General features: G+C 34.2%; 1 long non-coding RNA gene across 2 annotated transcripts; it reads right to left on the bottom strand.

The window, feature by feature from the left end:
* Positions 1-59: 59 nt before the first annotated feature.
* Positions 60-12,133, bottom strand: LOC143558112 (uncharacterized). Of its 2 annotated transcripts, none has more exons than XR_013139676.1 (3): positions 12,101-12,133; positions 638-767; positions 60-231 (listed from the first exon to the last, which is right to left on the bottom strand). It is a non-coding gene; the product is annotated as an uncharacterized LOC143558112 (long non-coding RNA). The 2 variants fall into 2 exon arrangements; XR_013139677.1 differs by lacking the exon at positions 12,101-12,133 and adding an exon at positions 864-896.
* Between the last annotated feature and the right edge of the window lie 1,564 nt (positions 12,134-13,697).

Here is a 13,697-nt window from a genome sequence, read left to right as displayed (position 1 = left end):
AACCCTGTTGGTAAAAAAAAAATGCCGTTCAAAAAACAATTAGACAATAAATAAAAAACAAAATTAGAAAATCAATTACAGAAACAAGCAACTAGTATTTTTAATCAAGCACACCCAGTTTAAAAAAACATAACCATTCACTCAAATATCATATGTCATGATCGGTTTTCAAAGTTTGTTAGAACTTAGAAGCAGGCATCCAATACGCAGCAACAACATAGCGCCGCACAACTGCAACCAACATATACAGTTTCAATGTATAATCATAAATATAACAATTTAGAGTGGATGTTATCCGTGTTTTCATAACCGGACTGGCTGGTCGAACTGATTGAATCGGGAACCAGATACATAACCTATCTGGTTGTGTGTATATGAACTAGTTGCCTACCCGTCCTCGGACCAGGAATGGGATTTGCATTTTTCTAACATTTTTATTTTATTTTTAATCCAAAATATCATTTAATGACAAATTTACTACTTTAAAGTTCAAACTCTATATTTTGTTTATTAAGGTTCCATACTTTATTAACATTGTAAATCCATATAAAACATAAAGTATTGTTGTCCGGTAAGACATACCAGTTCGACCTCTAATCACGCATGAAAACATTGGATATGTGATAAAGGTAATTACCATCCTTTCCAGAAGCCATCGCCACGGCTAGTAGTGTGTGTGGGAACATGGTTACCTTGAACTGTGTTTGTCGGATATCCTACCGGCGGCGGAGATTGTTTCTCCATGGCCATTGGAGGAGGATAGGCAACTGCAGCACAGTTCATCATTTCACATACCATTACTAATAGTAATAATAATAATCATGTAAATGTAATAGTAAGTGAATTATGGTTATGAAACTCACCAGGAATCTGGTTGTGATTATTTTGGCTCATGATGGTGTAGATTGAATATATAATTAAGAAGACAGACAGGTGGTTATGGGAACCAGAATGGGAGTGTATGTATGTATATATAGAAGTGAGGGCCCCACAAATATTAAGCCGGCGCCCGGCAGCATCTCAAGAAAAGGAACACAACACAAGACGCTCAAGTGGCAAAATGCCAATTCTCATCTTTAACTATTGTTTCTTGATTTAGAATCCTAATCTAGTTGTGATGGTGCTGTTTGGTCATCAACTTTATTCATGTGATTATTGTTAGGAAAATCTTTTCTTTCATGCGAATTTTAACTTTATTTAAAAATAAACCACTGATCACTTCCGTGATCAAGATACTAGAGGAGACAAAGACGCTAGGTTTCCTTTGGATAAACTCAAGATTAAAGAACAACTTCAAATGGAGCAAGTGATGTAGAAAATTTTTAGTATAATTGTTTTCAGTTTGTTTCCTGTTCTAGCTCCTTGCTAGAACTTTATTATTATTATTTTTTAATGTGATTAGCTCCACCGACGTTCAAATAAAATTTAAGAATAATTCATGGTCGTCATCGATATGAATCGCCCTCTTAGGGAAAGAAACATGCTCAACCTCAACCTGTGTTTGACACGGTTTTTTTAAAGAAAGATTTTGTTTTCGTGAAAGGGGCAAGGTTAACCCAAAAGATTTTCGTTCATTAATTGTCAAGGGGCAATTCAAGCTAAAAGACGATCTTGTCCTTAGTTTGTAAGGAGTATGAGACAATATTCTTGTTATTGTATCATGATTAGGGCTGTCATTTTTATCCGCAACCCGAAACCCGACACGAATAACTATTAAACCGAACCTGAAAGTACTCATACTCATGAAACCCGAACCCGAATTTAAGAAACCCGAGTACAACCCGAACTAATATGAGTCGAGTGCCGAGTCCTTTTTAATGGGTTTCGAGTATACCCGAATAGTCCGTTTGACTAAGTCTTCTATTCAATTATTATATCACATGCATACACGAAAAAATGTAAAAAAAATAATAATAAGAAATCATGTTAATTTTTAAATATCACGTGGTTCATGGAAAATTTTTCATATTACATCATGCTAGTTTTATTATATAGCATGTTTTAGAAAAAAGATATATAAATATTGCTCAATTTACCTAACATATAGAAAGGGAAATACGTGTTATCCTACAACTATATGTTCTTTAACAAGGAAAACATTTCATCTTTGATCAGTGTTAAAGTGACTCACATTTGATTAGTGTTAACGAGAATTGTTAAAGAATTGTGTATGTTGATTATATGGTTTGTCATTTGCTTAAGTAAGTTAAAATTTGAAGATGATATATTTGCTTGAATTTTAACATATATATTGTTTTAGCTTTTTATGTCATATACTCGAAATCCGATTAACCCGTACTCATAAAACCCGAACCCGAGTACCCCGGGGGAGATTAGGGTCGGGTATAAGTACTCAAAATAAATTTCTCAACCCCGAGGAATCCTACCCGAAAAACCCAAAACCCGAATAACACCCCTAATTATGATTTTTACTAGATTAGTTGCCCATAAATACACTAAATTAGTTTACGATGGTATTGTAATACTTGGAGACCACTTCATTCTCTAGCCTATAATATTAGGTTATCTACTCAAATTTGCGTTCTACATTTAGAAACTAAATACTACATTTGCTACCAGCTATTAACCAAACAAGGGGAAAAAAGTCGCATACGAGTCCTTAAAATATTTAATATTCATTTCATCACTCACTTAAAAGGTTCATACTTTGAAGAGCCGTGTGGATAACCTAATAGAATTTAACGACTTTCCATACAAACATATTAATAACCCAGATCGAATTAAATACAGGAGAATATTTGGCACAACTCATCAATTTTATTAATCAAGAAAATAACTCAAAACTTGATCACTTCTTTAATAACCCTTACATGAATTCTTTAAGATTATATAGAGGCTCGATTACAATTAGAATAAAATACAAACTCCTATTTATCTATTAAATAAAATTTCATCTCTATCTAATAAATAAAATAGATAATTATCTCTAATTATAATAATTAATTAATTAATGAGATCGATCCATTAGCTCGAACCGGCCCCACCTTCCTGACTCATAACTCGGTTTGGAAATTAACTCCAACAATCACCCCCTTAATTTCCTAACCGGTATAAGCGGACATTTAACTTCGAACACGTCTCTTTTGTTCCTTTTGATTTGACCCACGATCTTGACCTTCTCGGCTTTCACAACCATATTGGTCCTCATCATCTTGGTCTTCACCTCTAGGAACTTCTCTTGATCCATGACTTTGTTCTTTCGGCTCTCCCGAACTCGACCTCGTTTATGACCATGTCCCCGACCATTCCCTCGGCCGCATGAACTCGCATTACCGCTCCTTTGGTTGCGATTCTTGTCATCTAATCGAGCGAACAACAGTTTTCCTTGATCATCTTTTGTTCCCGAATCGTTTAACTTTTCCTGAATCGGCGTGGATTTCTTAACATAATCCGGAATTCCCGCTGTTAATTTAATCGTGTATAGACGGTTTCTCGTTCGAAAGCCTTCATCATAAGTTTACCCTCGTCATCATATAAGAGCAAATAGTTCTCCTTCATACGAACATCACACCCGTTCTCCGTTTCTTAACCGAGACTTATTATATTATCTTTCAAACTTGGTATAAAATAAACATCGGATAAAACCCGATCATCTCCTGTTTTCGATTTTAATAAAATCTTCCCTTTACTGCATATATCAACAGACGACCCGTCCCCGAATTTTACCTTACCCGTTATATTTTTGTTGAGTTCGGAAAAATACGACTGATTACCAGTCATGTGGTTCGACGCTCCGTTATCGAGATACCAAGTGCCTTCCTCCACTTTCTCAGCTTCAAGACTTTTCGGGTTAACTCATTCTTCGTTTAAGTAAACCGTCTCATGAAGATTTAAATAACCAGCTGGATCACTATCGGCTTGTTCTTTCGTTTCAGCCAGATTTGCTTCCTGGTTTGCTCGTCTTCGTTCCGGACACGAGGACGCGAAGTGTCCCATCTCGTCACACCGAAAACACTTAATCTAGGAGCGGTCTTTCCTTTCTCTTACCCGTCCTTCGGTTTGTCCTCTGGTTTCCCGGCCTCTTCCATGTTCCCATGAACTCGGCCCACCTCTACCTCGGCTACCGGACTGATCATATGATTTACCTTTGTAACTACTTTCTAATCGATTGAAAAGTAACTGACTTTGAGACTCAGAAGCGCGCTCTCTCCCTCATAGACGTTCCTCAAACGCCTTAAGTCTTCCAACAGCATCTTCAAACCTCATACTATCGAGATCAACAGTTTGCTCGATTGAGGCTACCAGGTTGAAGTATTTGTCTGGAACCGCGTCGAGTAACTTCTTCACTAAAGCATCTTGCTCGAATTCGTAACCAAGACCCGTTTCCTTTGAAACCATACCGGTTATTTTTCCTGCAAACTGATCAACAGACTCGTTTTTCGCCATCTTGAGTTTCTCAAATTCACTTTTCAGCGTTAGAAGTTGAGCCTTTTGGACTCGCTCGGCCCCAACATATTGTGCCTTCAAAGCCGCCCATATTTCTCGTGCATTCTTGTATTGAGCAATCTGAAGAAGAATATCTCCTTTCACAACTTGAAACAAAAACGACCTTGCCGTTTTATTCTTCTTCGCATCAATAGCTGCACCCTCTTCTGGTTGAACGACTTCCCATAACCCTTGATCGTCCAAAATCGCTTCCACCACAATCGCCCATGTGATGTAATTGGTTCCACTCAGCTTTGGAACCTGTAACGAAATCCCCCCGGTCACTTTGGGTTGGATTTTCGGCCTTTCTTCTTCACCTGCCATTGACGCCCTTTTTTTCTTCCGTCGGTAAACACTTAATGGTGTCAAACTCTCTTGCTCCAGTCCGTTGGAACAAACACAAACAAATCAGTCCTGAACAATCTTTCAAAACCGAACCCGTTCGCTCACAACACCCCGATCACAAATACCACTTGAAGAAAAACAAATCTTGTGAAAAAAAACTTAATTGAAAGAAAAATATTCTGGTTCATTTTCCTTTTCGTAACCTGTGCACACCAACTTTTTCTTTTAACACCTTTTTTAAAACAAGAACCACCAAAAAGGACAAAACCTTGCTTGTCTGTCTTCTTGGTTAATACGGAACCACAAACAGAAACCCAAAATCTTAGTTTCTGAATAAACCAAAACTCAATCCTTTTCTTCTAACCAAGAACCAACCTTGTTCCTGATCCAAAAATGACGTCTGTATTCTATTTTATCCCCTAAAACCTGCTGATCGACACCTCCAGTAATCGATTAGAACAGCCCCTTCGAAACAGGACCTGCCACTGAAAGAGCCCTCGCCTGCTTTATGTTGTTACTCGACTGGAACAAGTCCTTCTGTTCAATCGACGGCCCAAGCTTCACTTCTTGAACAAACCTAGTTGAATCTTGGTCTGCTCCTGCGATATTCAGGTTATTCGATCCTTGCTCTGATACCAATTAAAGGCTCAGATCGAATTAAACACAGGAGAATATTTGGCACATCTCATTAATTTTATTAATCAAGAAAATAACTCAAAACTTGATCACTTCTCCAATAACCCTTACATGAATTCTTTGGGGTTATATAGAGGCTCGATTACAATTAGAGTAAAATACAAACTCCTATTTATCTATTAAATAAAATTCCATCTCCATCTAATAAATAAAATAGATAATTATCTCTAATTATAATAATTAATTAATTAATGAGATCGATCCATTAGCTCAAACCGGCCCCACCTTCCCGACTCATAACTTGGTTCGGGAATTAACTCCAACACATATACTAAAAAGTAGTTAAGAAAAATGTCGTTAAATTATATGGAAAGGTTTAAAAAAAGAAAATCTGAGTTATTGATACACAGAAATGAGCCAATCACAAACCATGCGGGTATGACTAAAAAATTTACTCAATGCAATTATGTTTTCTAGTATGAAACGGTATTTTAAATGTTTTATGATACAAAACAAATAGCGCGTACATGCGTCAATCTTCTTATTAATACTAATACGACAATCAATAATCCCCCCCCCCCCTCTCTCGCCCACACATATATATATCTACATATTGTTGTGTATATAGTGGAGCGTTCTAGACATAACACATTGCTTTTGTTAAAAAAAACAATAACAAAATAAATTATTCATTTTTTTATAACTATAAGGGCATGATTAAAAAGCAAAATCCAACCACCTCTTCTAAAATTCAATATATGTGTGTATGTGTATGTGAAAGAAAATAAATTTCGTTTATTTATAAACATACACGTCCAGTAATGTGCATGTTATATTACCTACAAATGTGAGTAGAAATGTAAACATTTTAAAACATGTTTTAACAAATTAGTGCGTAATGGTTCTTATTTGCACAAATATGCATTTAGATGTAAGAAATATTTTTTTCTAGAATATAACTATAAATAATTTTTTTCTAAATATTTTATGAGTCTTTTCGTATATAATATATTGTAATTGAGAAGATGATTAGTTGAAAGTTTATAGGTCCGAATAAAGTGAAACCACATGGTAGAGAATACATTAGTCTTTCTTTCTAATGTGGTGTAGTGATATGATCTTTAAGTTTTTTAATGAAGACTCAAGTTCAATACTTACAACATTTTGGAGGGACATAGGTGACTCAATGAAGAAAAACTGAGATTTTTGTGATCTTCAGTTCGATACTGAGGGTGTCCGGGTTTTACTACTAATAAGCTTTCGGGCAGGTGGGTTTTCCCCAAAACTGCAGATAACTTGAAGGCGCTTAAGGACTCCGTGCATATAGGTTGGGCCAGTTGATGGTGACCTTTTGCCATTGGGATACCTGTTGTATAAAGTACCTAGACATTGTAGGTGAGAATATATTCTTTAATTCAATGTAATGCATTTGCATGTTCTCCCTTTCTACTTTTTATAAAGAAGCATTTGCATGTTCTCCCTTTTTACTTTTTATAAAGAAGACGCAAAATCTCGATTCCTTGCATACACAAACAACCTGTTTTCTTAGATAAGTGAACTCTAAAATGTTTCTAACTAAAATCGAAATTTGCAACACTTTATCTAGTACATACAAAAAAATATTACTTTGGGTGACCTTATGTATATATTTTCGTTTATATAATTATATTATTTCGAATTTGTGCCAAATAAATTACATAATACGCTCATACTATATCAAGTAAAATTAAAGATTGTGTTCTACTTAATATTAGATATCAACGCACGAGATGGTAAGTATGCTTTGATAAGAATCGTCGAATTTTACCTTTAAAGGTCACTGACAGATCTAGGATTTTTCACCCGTGGGTTCCCCTTTTTTAGGAGTTCAAATTTCACACAACCAAACGTTAAAATTTTCGAGCTGGTCAAGTCAGGTTGTAGAATACTTTATAATACGATATACTAAAATAATATGTTTATTTAAAAAAAACGTAATAAAACTAAATGTCATTAAAAATGAAAAAATAAATTTACATTAGGAGGCGTGATGTGTGAATAGGTCTGGAAGTAACCGGAAGCGAAAACATTTTTTTTAGCTTTTTAAAATCCCAACTAGTAACAGATTGATGGTTTACCAAAAAAAAGTTACAAAAACCATTATTAGAGAGACTTGAACTTGAAACCCTCCAAGATTAGAAGGGTTTTACGGAGAAAGAGTTTTAATAATACACCATTTTAATCTTTTTGTTATGAGGTCACTTCCAAAAATCTTACGAATTTACAGAAAATCAATGGGTTCCCATAAACCCGTATTGAATCTGCCTTGATAATGGTCTATGACAAGCTAGGTCACCCCTGGAGTGTTAATAGCACGAAACAAGCGTTCCTAATAAAATTTTAAATTATATTGTTACTTAGATATCCATGTGCCCCTTGTATGCGGTTTACCAAACTTACATAAATGAGTGTCCAAACCAGGGTAGGACCTTAACTAGATTTCAAACACGAATAAACCTGCGTTAGAATCCGATTTGATTGAACCCAGTTTAGACCTGAGAACCATAGGGTTAAAATCGGCTTGCAATTAAAACCGGTTAAACATGAACCAAACCTAGTTAAAAGACGGTTTCAAACCAGTCAAACCCGATCATTTCCTCATCAAAACTAGTTTCAACCTGAGTCGGTTTGGAAAGCAATAAACATTTAACAATTAATCATATGAGACATATAACACACAATTGAGCAATTATTCTAAATAGTACATAAACTAAAGTTTGCAGTTTGAGAATTCGAGTCTTATATCATTTTTGTTTAAGTAAGTATGCAAGCTACCCCCAAAGTATAAAAGCGAAAACGGGGTTGAAATTACTCCATTGGAAAATAGTGATGTCGATGAAGAAAATTCGAATAATAATATAATAATAATAATCTTCAAGAAAGCGAGCCGACGGTTTAACGTGCGTGTTTTAGATTGAAAGACCTTGAGTTAATAATAAGTCTGGAAGATGAGATATAAATGGTATAAAAGTTCATAAAAGCAAGGCTTGGGTTTTTGGGAGTTTAAGTTATATTTTACAAAATGCTGTTAGATAAATGAAGAATAACATGAAATGGGTTTTACATGAAACGAGGCCTTTGATGTTTAGGTTTACTCAACCTTTGTTAAGTTTTACATAGGAGTTGGTTTAGTGCTAGTGTGCACGATCCTGCTAATGTAAGCATCAAGATCCGACTTTTAAGATTTGTTCAGTTTAGTCGGTTTGGGACTTGATAAAGTAGCAAATCCACATACAACTTACCAAACATCTTATCTTATCTTATCTTACTATACTAATAAAAGAAAATGTTGATACTTAGGTGTCAAACATACGTTTCTCCTAATTCCTAATCTCTTATCTCATTCATTCTAGCTATCCATGGGTTATGGGTCAAAATCATTTTGTCAATTGGGTTATAACATAGTGTATATTTTATTCATTATTGAGTTAAGTGTCATTTTCATACCCAACCCAAGATTTAACCAACTACGCAACTTTAGTACCTTAATTCATAAGTATTTGAGAATCACATTAACTGAAATAACAAACCTTATTTATTTTTATCATTTGACAAATCTCGTGTAATACACGGGTTCAAAAGCTATTTTTAAATATATGAATAACTTCAATAAAATCAGTAGCTTAAACAAGTTTGAGGATTTTTATCAATTAAAGTCCCAAACTCGGGTTTAAGCGAGTGTAAGTCGGCCCGATCTTGGTATAAAACCAAATTTGGTTCCGACACACCAAAATCTTAGAATATAAGTAATATAAAGTGAAGCATGAGTTAAAAAGGTTTGGAAACTTTTTGGTGGTTTAAACGATGACTAGCTCGTTAAGACGAGTAGTTCGACTTTTACCCGAAACTTGGTTTAAGCCAAGATTTGCTCTAACACTTTCAAAATCTTAAGTAACATGAGTGATATAAAATAAAACATAACTAAAAAGATAAGTTAAACTTTTGGTGATTTGAACATTAACTAACTTGCTAAACAAGTGTTCGGTTTTACTTGGTTTTTACCCGATACTTAGGTTTAAGCCAAGATTTGTTCTACACTTCCATATCAACCATATAATGACTAAAATATGAAGAAAAACTCATATCTAAAGTGTTTGATGCAACATGGTTGCTTAAAAGTTAATTAAAGTGCTTAAACCAGTGTTCGGTTTGGTTCGGTCCTTGACTCGGTATGAAACCAAGGATGGTTACCACATGTACCACACCATAGAACTAAAATATAAAGGAAAACTCAGATCTAGAATGTTTTCACGCAACATGGTTGTTTAAAAGTTAATTAAAGTGTTTAAACAAGCGTTTGGTTTTGGTTCGGTCCTTGACTCGTTATGAGACCGAGGATGATTATCACATGTCCAAAACCATAGAACTAATAATAAATTAAAAATTTCCAGATCTAAACTCAAACAAAAAAGTTAAGCGAATAAACTTCCCGAAAACAACCCAAACGGTTGTAAAATGCTTAAATATGTGTTTGAATGACCACAAGCCTTGAATAAAGATAAAAATGATTTTCTCAACATAAAATGACTTAGAAAAACTGAAAATATCAAAAACATATACCCAAAAAAGATTAAAATGCAAGAATAAGTTTTGTTGACTTTTAAAGTCAAACTTAAGCAAAACTTGCTAGAACAACTTGCAAGATCAAACACTTTGAGAGAAGGAGGTGAAATGAGCAGGAGAAAATGGATGAGATAGTGGGGTATTTATGGGGGAGAATTAGGGTTTGAGGTGTTGAATAAAACCTTTATCCAATGGATAACCGGTACACTTTGACGCTTTATTAAAAAAAAGAGTTTTGATTTATGTAAATTATAACCAACGAAAAAAAACATGTTTGGAGGTTCTTATTATAATTATGGGTTGAGTTTTTGTTGGTTTGGATGGTTACAACACGAGTTCGGGCCTTAAACAAACCAAAAAACGTTAAAAATGATTTTTTTTTGCTAAAAACGAACTGTGGGATGCTGAACATCCGGCTGAGGCCAGCCCTACGCGTCACGTGAGGTGGGGTTCTCGGCCAAACTTTGTTTGTTTGGCAATTTTAGTCCCTGTAGCTCGTTTTAGGTCGTTTTAGCACAAAACAAGCGTTTTAAACACCGCTAAAGACTTTTGAACGAAACAAAAAGTATGAAACATGATCATAATATAAAAATCTTTGTTTTTATTAATATCCAATGATCCGAAAGCCAAAATGGGTCAGGTTTACAATACAAAACGAGTACAAATGTGAACCGAAAATGACGAATGTCACAGCTGGTTCGTTTATCATTTCACGACGGACACTTTTAGAGTTCATGATTTATAAAGAAAAAAATGTATTGTCATATGCTTATTTCGATAATCATCCAAGAACGTTTAGGTTTCCAAACAGAAGTATTTATACAAAATTCTGGATTACTAAACTTCTACCTATTTGCTACAAAAGAATAAACATAAAATAAAAGGACTATAATCAGAATATTATTATTATTATTATGTTTCTTAAATCAAGCAAACTCTTAATCTACTTAGTTATTCATATTTTTAACTCCTAAATTTAATTACAAGTTATACCCGGTAGTTGTTAGCGAATTCATATTATTTTTGACCATTTAGTTAATTTTATCCAACCATATTAATGCACGCAAGCATGAGCAGTGCAACCAAATTAATTTAAATTTGGAACTTGGTCATTTAACAAATATAAAAGAATGCAAAACACTTGGGGGTTAGAAATTTGGTCTTGCATGCATATACGGGCCGTGCCACAAAACCAAAAGGAGTCTGCAAAATAACAGCGTAAACGGTTTTATCGTTCGTCATTAGCGGTCTATCGGTTCTACAAGATATTAATTTTTCTAATAATCGACATAATAATTCGACATTTATTATTTTATTGTTTCAAATTTGTCGTATATTACAAATATCGTCTGTTGTGATCATTTTCAAAAATTGTTAGAACTTAGAAGCAGGCTTCCAACATAAAGCAACAACATAGCGCCGCGCAACTGCAACCAACATATATAGTTACAATGTATAATCAGAATATAACAATTTAGAGCGGATATTATCATCGTTTTCAGAACCGACTAACTGGCTGAACCGGTTGAATTAGGAATCGAACGCATAATCAGTTCTGTTGTGTATTGAACCGGGAATCTGATTTATTATCATTTTAACTTTTTATTATTTTCATTTCAAAATATTAGCGATGAATTTACTATTTAAACTCTATTTTGTTTATGAAGGTTTCAAATGCTTTATTAATACTATATATGAAGATTAAGTATTGTTACACTACATATTATTTCAAATAACATATGTTTTTGAATCCAGTTCAGCGTGTGTTCGACGTCTGATGATCAAGTATGATTGAAAACTTTAGTAAAGGAAATTACCATCCCTTCCAGAAGCCATCGCCTGCACGGCTAGTAGTGTGTGCGGGAACATGGTTTCCTTGAGCTGTGGTTGTCGGATATCCCACAGGCGGTGGCGGTGGTTGTTTCTCCATGGCCATTGGAGGAGGATAGGCAACTGCAGCATAGCATCATTTCACATACCATAAATAATAAAATAATAATAATAATAATAATAATAGTAGTAATAATAACATGCAATGTAACAGTAAGTGAATTATGGTTATGAAACTCACCTGGAATCTGGTTGTGATTGTTTTGGCTCATGATGGTATAGATTGAATTGTTTAATAATTAAGAAGATAGACAGATGGTTACGGGAACCAGGATGGGAGTGTCACAAAACTATATATTAACCACCAAGATAATATTCATTAATCAAATTATTTGAATTAATTACCAGCTTAATTCTTGCCTAGCATCACGACTCACGAGCATATCTTTGGAATCATGCATTATCATTATTGTCACAAATATGACGCTCAGGTGCCAAAATGCCAATTCTCATCTTTAACTATATATTGTTTGTTGATGTTGATTTAGAATCTCATGTAATTATTCTTAGTAAAATCTTTGCTTTCATACGGATTTTAAACTTTATTTAAGAATAAACTACTGATCACTTCCGTGATCAAGATACTAGAGGAGATTAAGACGCTCAACTTCCATAGTTCCATTGAATAAACTCGAGATTTAAAAGGAACGACTTCAAATGCAACACTTGGTGTAGCTTTGATGTAGAAAAATTTTAGTATGGTGTAATTGTTTGTAGTGTTTTCATTGTATCTCAATTCTAGCTCCTTAATTTCTAGAACTTTATTATTATTCTAGCTCCTTAATTGCTAGAACATTATATAGTCGTTTACATTTAACATGATTTGACTTGTGGTTGTATTAAGCTCGACTCTATTAAAGGTCATGGTGTGATAAACTTCACCATTTCAATACCATTTTAAACATTTCACTTTAAATATCGATATTTCACTGATCTTGCCTATAATTTGAGCACATTGATCGTAATCTTCAATTTGCATTTGTTTGTTGATATGCTTTTCGTAATTATGATATCTGTTTTTATCTCCGCCAACGATCGATTAAAAGAATAAAAAAGAACACTCTTCAATAATCCAACTTTGATATTTGTTAACCATGCATGATTTCTATGTTTACTAGTTTTCTTTTCTAGATTTCTCTTTAGTTATTTTCACTAATGGCATCCTTTCTCATCGCTCGCAAAGGCACGAACTCAATTTCTTCATTCACCACACATGATAACTTTTTAACTCAAATACATTGAAATGTTATGTATAAGATCTTTAACAAGTCATACGTTCACCAATGTTGTTGCCAAAGTGCAACGAGCCAAGGAGTCAAATGCAAACGTTGTTGTCAAAGTGTCGAGTCTCTCAAAAGGCCATACTTCCCACAAAGGATTGTTGATTTCACTTATCTTCTGCCAACATGAGCGAAGGATGCTTATGGCCTGGGGTGCCCCCTCCCCCATGTCTTTGATCTTTCTATCACATCATTTTTTCACCATAGTAGAATTTGACGACTTTCCATTAAAACATATACTAAAAAATATTAACAAAAAAGAGGTTTAATTCGTTAAAAAAGAAAATCTGAACATTAAAACATATACTAAAAAATATTAACAAAAAAGATGTTCAATTCGTTAAAAAAGAAAATCTGAATTATTGATAAAAAAAAAATGAACCGGTAACAAACGGCGCGAGTATGTGGCCCTTACTAATGCTCTTATGTGCTCTAGTCTAAAATGGTATTTTGATGATACAAAACAGGTTACGGTTATCAGATTCATAAATGGTTACA

The sequence above is a fragment of the Bidens hawaiensis genome, unplaced genomic scaffold (genome assembly GCF_021521415.1).
Source record: "Bidens hawaiensis isolate Kalapana, Puna unplaced genomic scaffold, B.hawaiensis_p1.1 tig00019326_1, whole genome shotgun sequence".
NCBI lineage: Eukaryota > Viridiplantae > Streptophyta > Magnoliopsida > Asterales > Asteraceae > Bidens > Bidens hawaiensis.
This window is presented reverse-complemented; position numbering and strand designations above follow the sequence as displayed.